Source organism: Trichosurus vulpecula, chromosome 2 (assembly GCF_011100635.1).
Source record: "Trichosurus vulpecula isolate mTriVul1 chromosome 2, mTriVul1.pri, whole genome shotgun sequence".
NCBI classification, from domain to species: domain Eukaryota; kingdom Metazoa; phylum Chordata; class Mammalia; order Diprotodontia; family Phalangeridae; genus Trichosurus; species Trichosurus vulpecula.
The window spans coordinates 175,114,469-175,127,630 of NC_050574.1; positions in this window are offsets into that span (position 1 = coordinate 175,114,469).

A 13,162-nucleotide genomic window follows, 5' to 3' on the forward strand; every position below is an offset into this window, starting at 1 on the left:
GTATTTGCTCTGAAGTTCAGGGTGCTGGCTTTTCCTCGGGAACTAAGTGAGTTATATTTGTATGTGTGATTAAAGTGATATTGTTAACCCCTTAAAGTTACTTTCCTTAGTAAAACAGATCAAAGAACCTGTGCTGGCAGCTCTTGTTGCTGGTCTTGTTGGGTCTTACACCCCTCCCCTACCGCAGCTGCTAGCCAAATTGCTGTTACACTCTTACACTGACTGTTAAGAATGCTGCTGCTCATTTGGGTCTCTGAACTTTGAGCTACAGACCACTGATTGGCATCTTCCTTCAATGACATAAAACCAGATGAACTGTCCATGACCGAAAGAGTAAATCTTGATGAAATCTGACATACTCTGCATGTTTCAGAAAGGTAACACTTTTCTTTAGAGGAAATTTCAGTATGGTCCTTGGGAAAGTGGATACCCTAAGAAGGACCTTATGGTAAACTCTTTTCTCACTTTTTAGAAGGGGTGATGTGCATAATAGAGATGTTACATATACTGATGACTTATTCAAAGCATACACAGAAGCATAAATAAATGGTGGAGAGGGGTCCCATGTATCTGAGGTTTTGTCTTCAATCTTTGAATAACTCTCTTGCTGCCAATCAATCAACAAAACAGTGGATAGACATGGAGTCAGGAAAATCCGAGTTCAAATTGAACCTAAGTTACTTACTATCTGTGTGATCCTGGGCGAGTCACTTAAACTTTTGTCCACCTCAGTTCCTCATCTGTAGAGTGGAGATAATAATATTATCTACCACAAAGAGTTGTTGTGAAAATAAAATGAGATATTCGTACAGAGCTTTGCAAACCTTCAAACAGAATATAAATGACAGCTATTAATATTATTACTATTTGTTAAATGGTGATTTTGTACCAGGTATGGTGCTAGGTACTACGGATAAAACTACAAAGAATGAAACAATTTCAAGAACTTACATGGAGAGACCACAAGCACATGAATAAGAATATATAGGATACATTTAAAAAAAAAAAAACAAATAAACATAAAAGCAATTTGTCAACTATGTAACCTCTATCATAAGATCTCTTGTACAACTACTCATGATTGGTATACTTGGGCTTTTGTAAGATCTCATTAAGAAAACTAGTCACTCATAAGGCACATACATGGAAGGTTGAATCACAGTATCACCCTGCCTAGTACGTAAGTATATAGATGCAAATGGTATAGTATGATATAGAGATAAGAGAATAGAATTAAGTTCCAGGAGACAGGGGATCTAATTTCCCACTCTGGCATAACATTGCTCTGTGACTATGGACAAGTTGCTTAACCCCTTATTTTTAAAAAATTTTTAACATTTTTATTAAAAGGTTTTTTATTTTATTTTTATTTATTTTATTATTTTTATTTTTAAAGTTTTGAGTTCCAAATTCCATTCCTCCCTCTGTTCCTCCCTCCCTGAGACAGTAAGCAATCAGATATCGGTTGTACATGTGCAATTACTTAAAATATTTCCATGTTAGTCATTTTGTACAAGAAGACTCAAAGAAAAGGAAAAAAAGGTGAAAAATAGCATGCTTCAGTCTGTATTCGAACAATATCAATTCTTTCTCTGGAGGCTGATAGCATGGTTTTCTAGTCCTTTGGGATTATCTTGGATCATATTGCCGAGAATACCTACGTCATTCACAATTCTTCATCAAACAATATTGCTATCACTGTGTACAACATTCTCCTGGTTCTGTTCCCTTTACTATGCATCAGTTCATGTAAATATTTCCAGGTTTTTCTTAAATCATCCTGCTTGTCATTTCTTATAGCACAATAATATTCCACAGCTTGTTTAGCCATTCCCCAATTGATGAGCATCCTTTCAATTTCCAATCCTTAGCCACAACAAAAAGAGGTGCTATAAATATTTTTGTACAAATAAGTCCCTTTCCTTTCCTTTTTTTTTTTGATGTCTTTGGAATATAGACCTAGCATTGGTATTGCTAGATCAAAGGGTATGCATAGTTTTATAGCCCTTTAGGTATATTTCCAAATTTCTGTCCAGCGCATTCATGTCCCAGTTTTCCCACATTCCCTCCAACATTCAACCTTTTCTAAAGGACTTTTAAAAAAAAAATGCTTCATAAGCTTTCAAAATCTATAGCAATTGAAGCTATTATCATGAGATCCAGACATCTGTGCTTGGCTAACTTAACACACAAGGAAAGGTCAAACTAGGGACACTAGTTAGGGGTAGGGAGTAAAACAATTATACTTGAGGAGGTGCTTTGCCCAGGTGGGAGACTAGAATCTCCAGCCAAGGAATTGTAAGTAGCTAGGCACCCAAAGTAAGGACTATGTCAATTCTCTAACTTCTAATTTCATTTCCCTTCTGCCCTAATTGTCTAATATTTATTTTGTATAGATTTACGTGTATGTGTTGTCTTCCCTAATAGAATGGTTTCCCTCCCCATTTCTGCTTTCTGGCTCCCCATAGCTTCCTTCAAGACAGTTAAAATCCAGACTTTTGCAAGAAGACTTCCCCACTCCCCACCATTGCTTCTGCCTTCACTTTGAAATTGCCTCCAATTTAGCTTTCGTATCTTACATATCTTACATGTCCAAATTTGTTTGCATGAAGTCTCCCTTAATACAATGAGATCCTTCAGGGAAGGAGCTGTTTTTGCTTTCCTTTGCATCCCCAGCACTTTGTTCAGGGCCTAGAACATAGTAGGTAATAAATGCTTCTTGATTTAACTTGTTGCAGAGACTTACTCTGTGTGTGTGTTGTGTGTGTGTATGTGTTACTCTCTAGCCTGAAACCTATTAGAACATTTATAAATTCTTCATTGATTGTGTAATTGATCAATTAAGCATCAGGTCTGGAGAATATTAACAAGTTGCCAGTAAATCCCAGAGGGAAATGGACAGTGGGGAGGGATACTGCATGGGAGTGGAGTGGGGGGTAGAGGGACAGGGATTTGGTCCCAGGGAGATGTGCTGGAATTTTAAATGCTAACCTCCTTTTAAAAGCTTTGAGGAACACTCCCTTTCCCAATAGAAAGACAAATTGCTCAGGTGGCTGAAGAATGAGGAGCTCTCAGCATCATCTCCCTGTTGTACACTATTTACACTTCACAGGACATTATTTGGGCCATTATTTCTGAATGCATTCCCTGCCTTGTTTCCATTCAGCTGGCAATGCCACAGTGTGTGTTAGTGTATGTTAACAAGCTCTAGGAAGGTAATCTCCATGTTCTCAGCTGCCATTCTGAGGGCGCTAACTGCACAGTTATTTTTCAGCTCATCCAACCAAATCATGGAGCTAGAAAAGAACTCTGGGTATTGACTAGCTTAATCTCTTCCTTTGACCAATGAGGAAATTGAGGTTCAGAGTAATGATATAAATCAACCAAACAACAAGCCTTTATTAAATGCTTATTATTTGACAGGTCTTGTAATAAAGTCTAGGGATATGAAAGCAAAAGTGAAACAGTCTCCATTTCAAAGTTGTATTCTATGACTCCCTCACAGCCAAGAAATTGTACAGTTACAGGGTTAGTACTAGAAATCAAGTTTCTGAACTGTCCAAATGCAGTATGCTTTTCACCCAATTATTTTCTCTCATATCCTTGTTTCTACACATTGTTACTTCTACCTTTGCCCTGGTCATAGATAGAATAGAGAATCTGGTACATGTTGCTATGTACTTTTGCTCCTCTATTTTAGATATTTGGGAACTCTAATAGCTTCTTAGTATAGTGTGGCAACAATTTTAGTTTGTTGACTGTCCTATCAGTATGTGAACTGGCCAGGCAGCTTGGACCACACTGCAAGGAGTGAGTGATTGGGGGTAGGAAGGTAGAGTGTTCCAACCAGGTCTTGAAATACCAAAATCTAACTGTGTCCAGTCCAAGGTGAAAGATGGCATTGCCACCATTGGATGATTTTACTATTTCAAGTATCCAGGGTCCTTTGCATTATGCCTATACACATATTTGACTTTATTCTTTTAGGAAAAAAAAAAGAGTGCTTCATTACAGCTTTCATTTTCTGATAATCATCTCTCCCATAAATAGAGCTCTCTTTTGTAAGAAAGAAGTATAGTTGAGCAAAAGAAACCAGCACATTGAACATTTTTGAACACATGCATATGTGTCATTCTGCCCCTGTAGAAATATATTTCACAATCAGTCCTCTGGAGTCAGTATTGATCATTGAATTGATCCAGATTCTGATATCTTCTGTTATAATTTTCTTTAACATCATGGTGGCCATTGGGTATAACTTATAGTTCTCTTTGTTCTTCATGCCTCCTTTGGCTTCAGTGGTCTTCCTCAGCTTCTTATAACTCTTCATAGTTCACATTTCTCTTGGCATAATACTATTTTATTACATTTATAAAACACAGTTTTTCAGCACTTCCCAAATCAAAGGGAGTTCACTTTATTTCCAGGTTTTTGCTATCGAGAACAGTACCACTATAAACATCTTCATATATAGGATCATTCCCTCTGTCTTTGACCTTTGACCTTCGACCTTGGTATTTGTTCAGAAGTCGTATGATTTAAAGAGTATTGACAGCAGTTTGGTCACTTTTCTAATATTATTATAAATTGTTTTCCAGAATAGTTAGACCAATTCACAGTTCCAAAGATGGTATATTAACAGACTTGTCCTTCAACAGTTCTATCAACATTGATTACTTTTGTCTTTTACAACATTTGCCTCTATGCAAATATTAAGGAAAGTTTAGACTAATAATCATTGAGGATGAAAACATTTTCCATATTAGCAAAATGGAAATAATAACACGCCATCAGCCAGAAGAGATCTTGTGAGGATCAGGATGACATCAGATCTATACAAATACAATTTATACAATATGAGTGTGCTGTTATTTATTGTTGTCATTATTAATGCCAAAAATAATCATTCTAATGTTTAGGGTCACATTAGAAGACTCATCCAGGGTGAAGAGAACCAGCCTGCTAAGATTTTCAGAGTAAAGTGTAGAGTTGGGGAGTGGTAGAAATGAATCCAAAGATAGAGTAGCAAAGGACCTTTTGGTGCTAAACAAAAGGTTGGTACCAGAGGCAGAATAGGACAGAGCTTTATTTTTTTAATTGTCTTAAAATGTTTTAGATTTTGTGGTGCTTTTCCAAACTCTTCACTTTACGTTATACTCGGCCTCACCCAAATTCTTCAATACCAACCTCAAGCACTATGGAACAATGAGTGAGAAGAACAGTTAAAGACAATTCTAGTTCTTCGGCTAGTCAAAAGGAAGCTCAGAGCCTTCTGGCCTTGATGAGTGTGATCTTTGCATCTTCTTCCTACTCTTTCCTCCCAAAGCATTAAAAAAAAAAATAAAAGCACTGCTCATTACCTCCATTTTTTCCTTAATCTACCTCTTCTTGTTAGGAGAGTTTGGGCCTCAGGAGGGAAAAAAATCCATGTGTATGAATAACAACAACCAGTATTCATATACTGTACTGTGCGCCCATAAAATGCCAGGAACTGTGCTAAGTTCTTTACAAATATCATCTCATTTGATCCTCAAAACAACCCCGAGAGTTAGGTAGCATTATTATCCGTATTTTACATTTAAGGAAAATCAGTCAGACAGAGTTTAAGCAACTTGCCCAGGGTTACACAGTTAGTAAATGTCTGATAGTGGATTTGAATTCAGATTTTCCTGAGCCAGGGTTTAGCATTCTATTCACTGTGTCACCCAGCTGCCTAAATCTTGGAGTGCAGAGGTTTGGAGGTCTGGAAGTAGGACTGTGTTTTAAATCAGCAAGACACACTTTCTTAGGTTAGGTTTTCTTCTTATTGTTGTAAGAGCAAGAGTGAATTACAAAGGACAATTGTAGGTTTCAGCAACCAAATTCCCTAAACCGTAAGAGTTTCATCATTCTCCCCACATCTCCCTCCTCTCTACTTGGCATTAGTACCTTTCTAAATTGTTCTTTTTAATTTAACAGACATTTATCTCCTCTGCTAGCCAGTCCAAAATCCTCATTTGCAGGTGGGGACAGACTAAGGAGGAAAGGGACCTTAGAGTCACTCTGGTGACACTCAGGTGTTAGGCAAATTCATAGCCCAGCCTGGCCAAAGGGGTAGAGGTCTGAGGAAAGATTTGCTCAGGAGACCAAAAGAAAAGCAATGAAAAGGAAGAGAAGCTTAAGAATAGAAACTAGTTTCCCTGAGGGGGACTTCAGGGCCATTTGTCTCTAGTTCCCTTATCAGTAGAGATAGATTTTCACTTTTTACCATATCAAAGAATTCCTCACCCAAATCCCACACTGCATATGTGTGAGCTGAACTCCCACTCAACCCCACCCGCAGCTCAGCCGAGAGTGAAAGGGGGTGTGGAGGAGGAAGGGGAGAAGAAAGTAATGGGAATTCAACTAAGAAATCTATCTTCCTGCTCTTGCCTTGGTCTCTCCACAAGGTGCTCTCTGGCAGCTGAGGATAAGGCTGAATGCCCTCCTGCACAAGCTTAGGCATGGAGCTGATCCAGTTTAAGACCCTTCACTGATCAAAAGACTGGTCTTGTTTTTAATTCAAGTATTAAAATAGCAGCGATTTGGCACTGAGAGTAGTGTTAGTCCCAAAGGCCAAAGGAGAGCCTGAATTCAATATGAGACTATAAACAATTACTTCCTTTAGATAATCACTTTTTAGAGGCCAACAGTGCATATAAATATCACATAATGTCAGGACTTGGCTTCTTTTTATCAGCATACACTCAGGCAATCTTTATGGCCATGATGCCCCAAGCCCTAGGCTGTCTGATCACTTAAGCCAAAACCTGTCAACCTCCACTAGTCAGGAGTCCACTAAAGCTGGGTTAGGGGGCTAGCCAATGGAAGCCTTAGTTTTGAATCACTGATCGCTTCACTAAAATGCTGAAGAGCTAGTTTTCTCAATGAGCTTTGTGGTCTTGTACTCTGACATCACTTAGGATGCATGATAAATCAATTTCACAAGGAATTTGTGCCATTCCCAATCCAGTCTATGATTTGAATTATAAGATTTTTGACTATCTAATAAAGAAAGAGAAAAGAAATACTAGGATCTCCCACTCTATTCTCAGAACACCTAGCCCACAGCCTTGTCATGCCTGGGGGCTTTGAGGTCCTTATTGGTGATAGCCTGTCCAAGAACATTATTTCAGGAAAGTCCTGGCCATGTTTCACTTCATCTTAGCTCATCCTGGAACCTCAGCACTTAGGGTCTCCTCTCCTGGAACTATGCACCATCATCATAGGATGTACTTTGGTACATCCCTCCATAAGGTCTATTCCCCCTTCTTCCACTGATGAGGTCCCCTTGTCTAGGGGTGCTAGGAACCCCAAAATCCAAGAGTACAGGGCAGGGGTCTGCCTCGAAAGAATTCGACCACTCAAGACTTCTTTCAGTTCAAATAGTGAGTTTATTAAGACACTAGTTGGGTGGGCAAGAATCCTAGTGAATCTCAGCATTTGATAAGGGACAAGAGTAATACTTTTATAGGGAAAAGACTATGGGAAGATCTGGATGTGATCTAGGAGTGGCAAGTAGCCAGTGGCAAGTAGGTGGTCCCAAGGTGATAGGGAGGGGGTCTGAATGGGATTAAGGAAGGGCAAATAGCCTGGGGTGGTCTCTGGAAGTAACCGAGAATGAAGAGCTGGGCTGGGCTGGGCTGGGGGAAGGTGGGGGAGGGCAGTGGCAAGGTGAAAGGACAGTTGAAAGGGTTATTGACTGTGATAGGTGATGCCTCAGAGGAACACCAAGGATTTGGGTCCCTCAAATTTGTGGGAAAGTTCAAGGACTGGGGGTCTTTTCTTTTTTTTGGGGGGGGGGGGAATCCAGCAGCCCCATCACTCCCAGGACCTACATTTTGTGAAGGGATCCAGTTAGCCTGCCTTCATTCCTTCCCTCCCTACCTTGTTCCTGTCTTTTCCTGAATTTAAAAACCATGCCTTTATATATTTTTAGTCCCCTGCCTCCTGCTTTTAGCTCAATTCTGTGTGCTGTGTTGACCTTCTTCATTAAAATACAAACTCCTCGATGACTGTCTTTCTTTTTGCTTATATTTATGTAAGTTGTGTTTAGCACAGTGCCTAGCATATAGCAAGTGCTTACTTGTGTCCTGTCGCTTGGTTCCTTCCTTCCTTCTTTCCTTTCTCCTTCCTCCTTCCTTTTCTTTCATCTCCCTTCTTCCCTTTCATTTCTTCCTTCCTTCATCTTTTATTTCCTTCCTTCCTTTCCTTCTTTCCTTCCTTTCTTTTTTCCTTCCTTCCTTCCTTCCTTCCTTCCTTCCTTCCTTCCTTCCTTCCTTCCTTCCTCTCTAACTGCCTTTGGCACAGCCTCCCCCAATGGCCTTGCCACTGTGTATTCCTTCAAACTCTGAAACCAAGATCAAATCAATTCTGCCATTGGTACTGGATGAAGTGCATCAATCTATTTCCCTATGGTCCTGCTCACTATCCCCGTCATCACTTCCCTGTCAGTCATTCCCCTAAATGTATTATCTTTTCCATTTGAAGGTATAGCAACCATGTTTGCTTTTGCATTTGTATCCCCAGTGTACTAAATATACAGTATGTATGAAGCTTTTTTTTAACGTGTAAGGCTTTTTCATTCATTCGCACAAGGTCATAGGATCATGGATGGGACCTTGGAGGCCATTTAATCCAATCTCATTTTACAGATGAGGAAACTAAGGAGTAGGAAGGTTATGTAACCTGCCCAAAGTCACACAAACTATAAATTTCAGGTGGGATTTGAACACAGGCCCCCTGACTCTACAATAGATGTTCTTACTATACTACATTATTCCTCACCTTTTTTTTTTTTAATAAACATAAGACTGACGTGGGTGATTAAGAAATAGTCAAGAATTTGCTTCTCTCCCTTCTTCACAGCCTTCATATTAATTCCATGACTATAGCGATGAGTCAGGGATACCAATCTTGAATTAGGTGTATCCTCAGTTTCCTATGTTCCTCAGCCTGGAGCTGCTGGTTTCTATGACGTGTTTTTTCCAGCTCAGAAATCCATAATGAGTACCACAAATTATTTTGTGAAATATTGTTAGTACTTGGAGAAGAAAATGGCAAACCACTCTAGTATCTTTGCCAAGAAAATCCCAACAACAACAGTATTAACAACATAGACTGCTTATTGGTTCACACTCATATAGATTAGTTAGGCAGATAGATAGATAGACAGACAGACAGACAGATAGATAGAGCATTGCATTTATTCAGTACTTACTATGTACCAGACATTGTCCTAAGCACTGGGAATACAAATATAAGCAAAAGGAAAGACAGTCTCTACCCTCAAAGAATTTGTAATGGGTAAAGACAAAGGGAGTTGGAAAGCAGGGAGGGAACATTACCTGGCAGGGGCAAAGTAGAAGAGTAGTCTGGGTGGGGGAGCTGAGCATGGCTAAAAGTGAGCATGACTTGCACATGTACTTCCTCAAATGAAGGTTTCAAAGAGGAACTCACTAATTAGAGCAGGAGGAATGGAGGTATTACCAGAGTGAGTGGGCTGCTGGGGAAGCAGTAGAAAATCAAATTGGAAGAATCTAAATGATTTATTGAAGGTCACACACCTACTCAGGATCAGAGGTAGGATTTTAGCACAGATACTCTGAATCTAGTCAATGCTTTTACCTGCAAAAGAGGAGTTTCCATGGCTGACGACAGCATCTTTAAAACTTCTGAGGCAATTCCCCATTAGGTCAGACAGCTAAGAAATAAGATATCTGGTCTGCTGGTCTTTTAGGCAGAGACAATTGGAATGGATTTGGGGGAGGCATGTGAGATTGCCATGGCTCAAAATAAGCAGCAGGCAGGAAGACTCATCTTCCTGAGTTCAAATCTGGCCTCAGACACTCACTAGCTGTGTGACCCTGGGCAAGTCACTTTACCCTATCTGCTTCAGTTTTCTCATCTGTAAAATGAGCTGGAGAAGGAAATGGCAAAGCACTCCAGTATCCCTGCCAAGCAAATCCCAAATGTGGTCACAAGGAGTCAGGCCTGACTGAAAATGACTGGACAACAACAACACTTAGTTATAAGACCTTCTCTTTCTCACAATCACTACCTCTAGAAAACTGAGCCAAAGCAAATAAGTCCTACAATCAGGTCCTGCCTCCTCACTCACTCTCACTTTAAGCTACAGAACATGTCAGGGATTTTTTAAATCCCCGCCCCCTCAATCTATTTTTTTCTCTGAGTTTCCCATTATTGCTATAATGTGTGACTTGTTACCCATGTCAGTCCCTCTATGGAGCTTTTAAAACCCTGTCTTGTAATACCTTAGTGTATTTCCAATTTTATGAGAGGCAGAATGGTGTAGTAGATAGAGAACTGGCATTGAAATCAGGAAGATCTGAGTTCAAATCATACCTGTAACACTTATTGGCCTTAGGCAAGTCACTTAATATCTCAGTGGTCTAAGTGACCCTGGAAAAGAGGTGTCAACCTGAATTAGTAGAGTTCCCTCACCTGGGAGTTTTCTGTACCAATGAAAGCACAGGTACAAGCCTCTACCCTAATGCTATGTCCATTATGACTAATTCACACACACACACACACACACACACACACACACACACACACACATGCATACCATGACAGGCAATATGAATAAGAAGCAGCCCTCCAAGTGAGAAAGACCGGGCTTCAAGTCCTGCCCCCAGGGATAAATACTTCCTATGTGAACCTCAGCAAGTCACTGTCCACAATTCATTTTTCCTCACAGTCAACTAGCTCAACTCTCTAGGAATATAAGTCGTAGGAAGTTTGTAGCACATTGTTTGAAGTTAGTACCCTCGCTTCAGGTCCTATTCATCATTTTAAAACATCTTAGTTTTCTTTAATCACTGATTATGGGCTACATCATTGGAATGGGATGGAATTGAAAAACATTTATTACACACTAGATGCACAGCACTGTGCTCAGTGCTAGAGATACAAACAAATACAAGAAAGGAGGATAGTGTCTGCCCTTAATGAGCTTGCCTTCTAATAGAAGAAGACTATATATGTGTGTGTGTATAAACATATGTTTATGTATGTATGTATTACATATGTATATACATATATATGTGTACATACACATGTGTATATATGTATAAACATATGTATGTCTATGTTACATAGGTATATACACGTACATATTCATGTATATATCTGTGTGTGTGTGTGTGTGTGTGTGTGTGTGTGTGTGTGTGTGTGTATGTGTTTATGCCAAAGTGATGATGGCCAGGGAGGAACATTTTGGTAGTTTTGATTTAATCTACTATTCTCAGAGGTAGCGTGGTAAACCAGTAGAAGGGAAGGGTATACACACAGCAGAGAGTATCATGGTAGATCATGGTCCAGGATACATGCAATAAGTGCTCTTCAGTCAGAAGCCCGGGGTCCTGGGGCAAGAAATGCAATGGATGGACACAGTTTGGGCACCACAGATTCACTGAGACATCCAAATAAAATATTATTTCTCAAGAATCTACAGTGGCTCTCAGTGTCTCCCTAATTTGCTCTTTTCTCTGTCCACACAGTCCTGTGTAGAGTCAACCATTTTGAAAAGCCAGACTTGTGGATTGTTCTCTGCCCCAAAAGCAAGCATAGAATAAGAATCTTAGAGTCAGCACAGGACTCTGCCTCAGAACCAACACTTCATGGTTACCTGCTTTGTATGTGTTCATCTGCTCCTTGTCCTGCTTCTCCAGTTTCTTTTGTCATGGCCTTTGATATTTATACTCTCCTACACCCTTTTTGCCCTGGCTAATCCCTGTCTTACTCAACTTCATTTACCTCTAACATCTGTGTGCACTGATTGCTGGTATCTGTGTATATCTCCTCAATTTCTGACCTGTTACCTCTACCTGACCTTTGATACAAGAGTGTCTGGATGCTTAACCACTTGCCTAATTACTACTGACCCTTGGGCTACTTCAGAATATTGCTCATTTTCCTCATCCCTGTTTCCCACCCTGTGGCCAATGGGTCCTTGGCCATTGGTACCCAAGCAATGCCACAATTCAGCCTTATTCTCTATTACTCCCCATTATGAAGTTTCTCTAGCAAGGACAGAAAGTCAAACATTGCAACTGCCTCCAGATACAACTTGCTCATTCCTGTGTCTGTGCTATTTTTCTCCCCTAGAGGCTTTCCCCACATTTCTCACTTATCCATATCCTAGACTATCTTGTTCTCTAAGTGTCAGCATTGTATCAGAAGAGTAAATGATGGTATTTGAACTTCGCGGATTTCAGGCTTCAGAAGCCAGGTAAGCCTTTACATTACTGCACATTAAAAGAGTAGTACATAGTAATTTTTGCTCTGATGGAAGCAAAAATACAATTTTTAGACTGGTTGACACATAGCACGCATTAGTTTAAACATAGTTTTTAGAAGTGGGAGATAGGTCCTTATTTTAGTGATATGGAATCATATATACCAGCTATGTTACTTGGTATTTTGTTTAGAATTTATTCACCAAGCAAAATATATATCCAAAACAACCTATTGATTGTTAGCTGCATTCTTCAATTGATGGAGAAGACGATAAGGTCAAAGAAACCAGGATCTAATTTATTTACTGCTTAATTTTAAAGGGACAAATATGTATCATCTGATGCTCTCTCCCTCATACCTATCCTTGTCAGCCCAGTTCCAATCTATTCTGTTCTTTAATTGGGCCCTTTGAAATCCCTGTCATATATTAGACTCAGGCCCTATACTTGGAAATTACTTTGTGCATACTTTGCATGTTAATTTCTACATGCATTTTGTTTCTCCAAATAGGATGCAAGGTTCTTGAAGACATGGAATGTTTAGTTTTTGTTTTCTTATTTATAGTGTCCAACACAGTATGGCACCCCGTAGGGACTTAATAAATGCTTGCTGGACTAAATTGATATAGAACGATGACTCACTAAATAGTTGCTCCAATAGTGAATGTCTTGTCTTCCTAATTATAGGGTCTTTTTGTCCAGGAATTGGATCTTATGTCTTCTGTGTCCAATAGAATAGACACATGTAATTGCTTAATAGATCCTTGCTGCAAAATTGGGTCATTCTAAATTTATGTCTTTCAAACATCCTTATTTTAGGAATTTGGAGTTTGTTCTGTGCCCACTTTATCCTGATATATCATAGCTTCATATTCATCAATTTG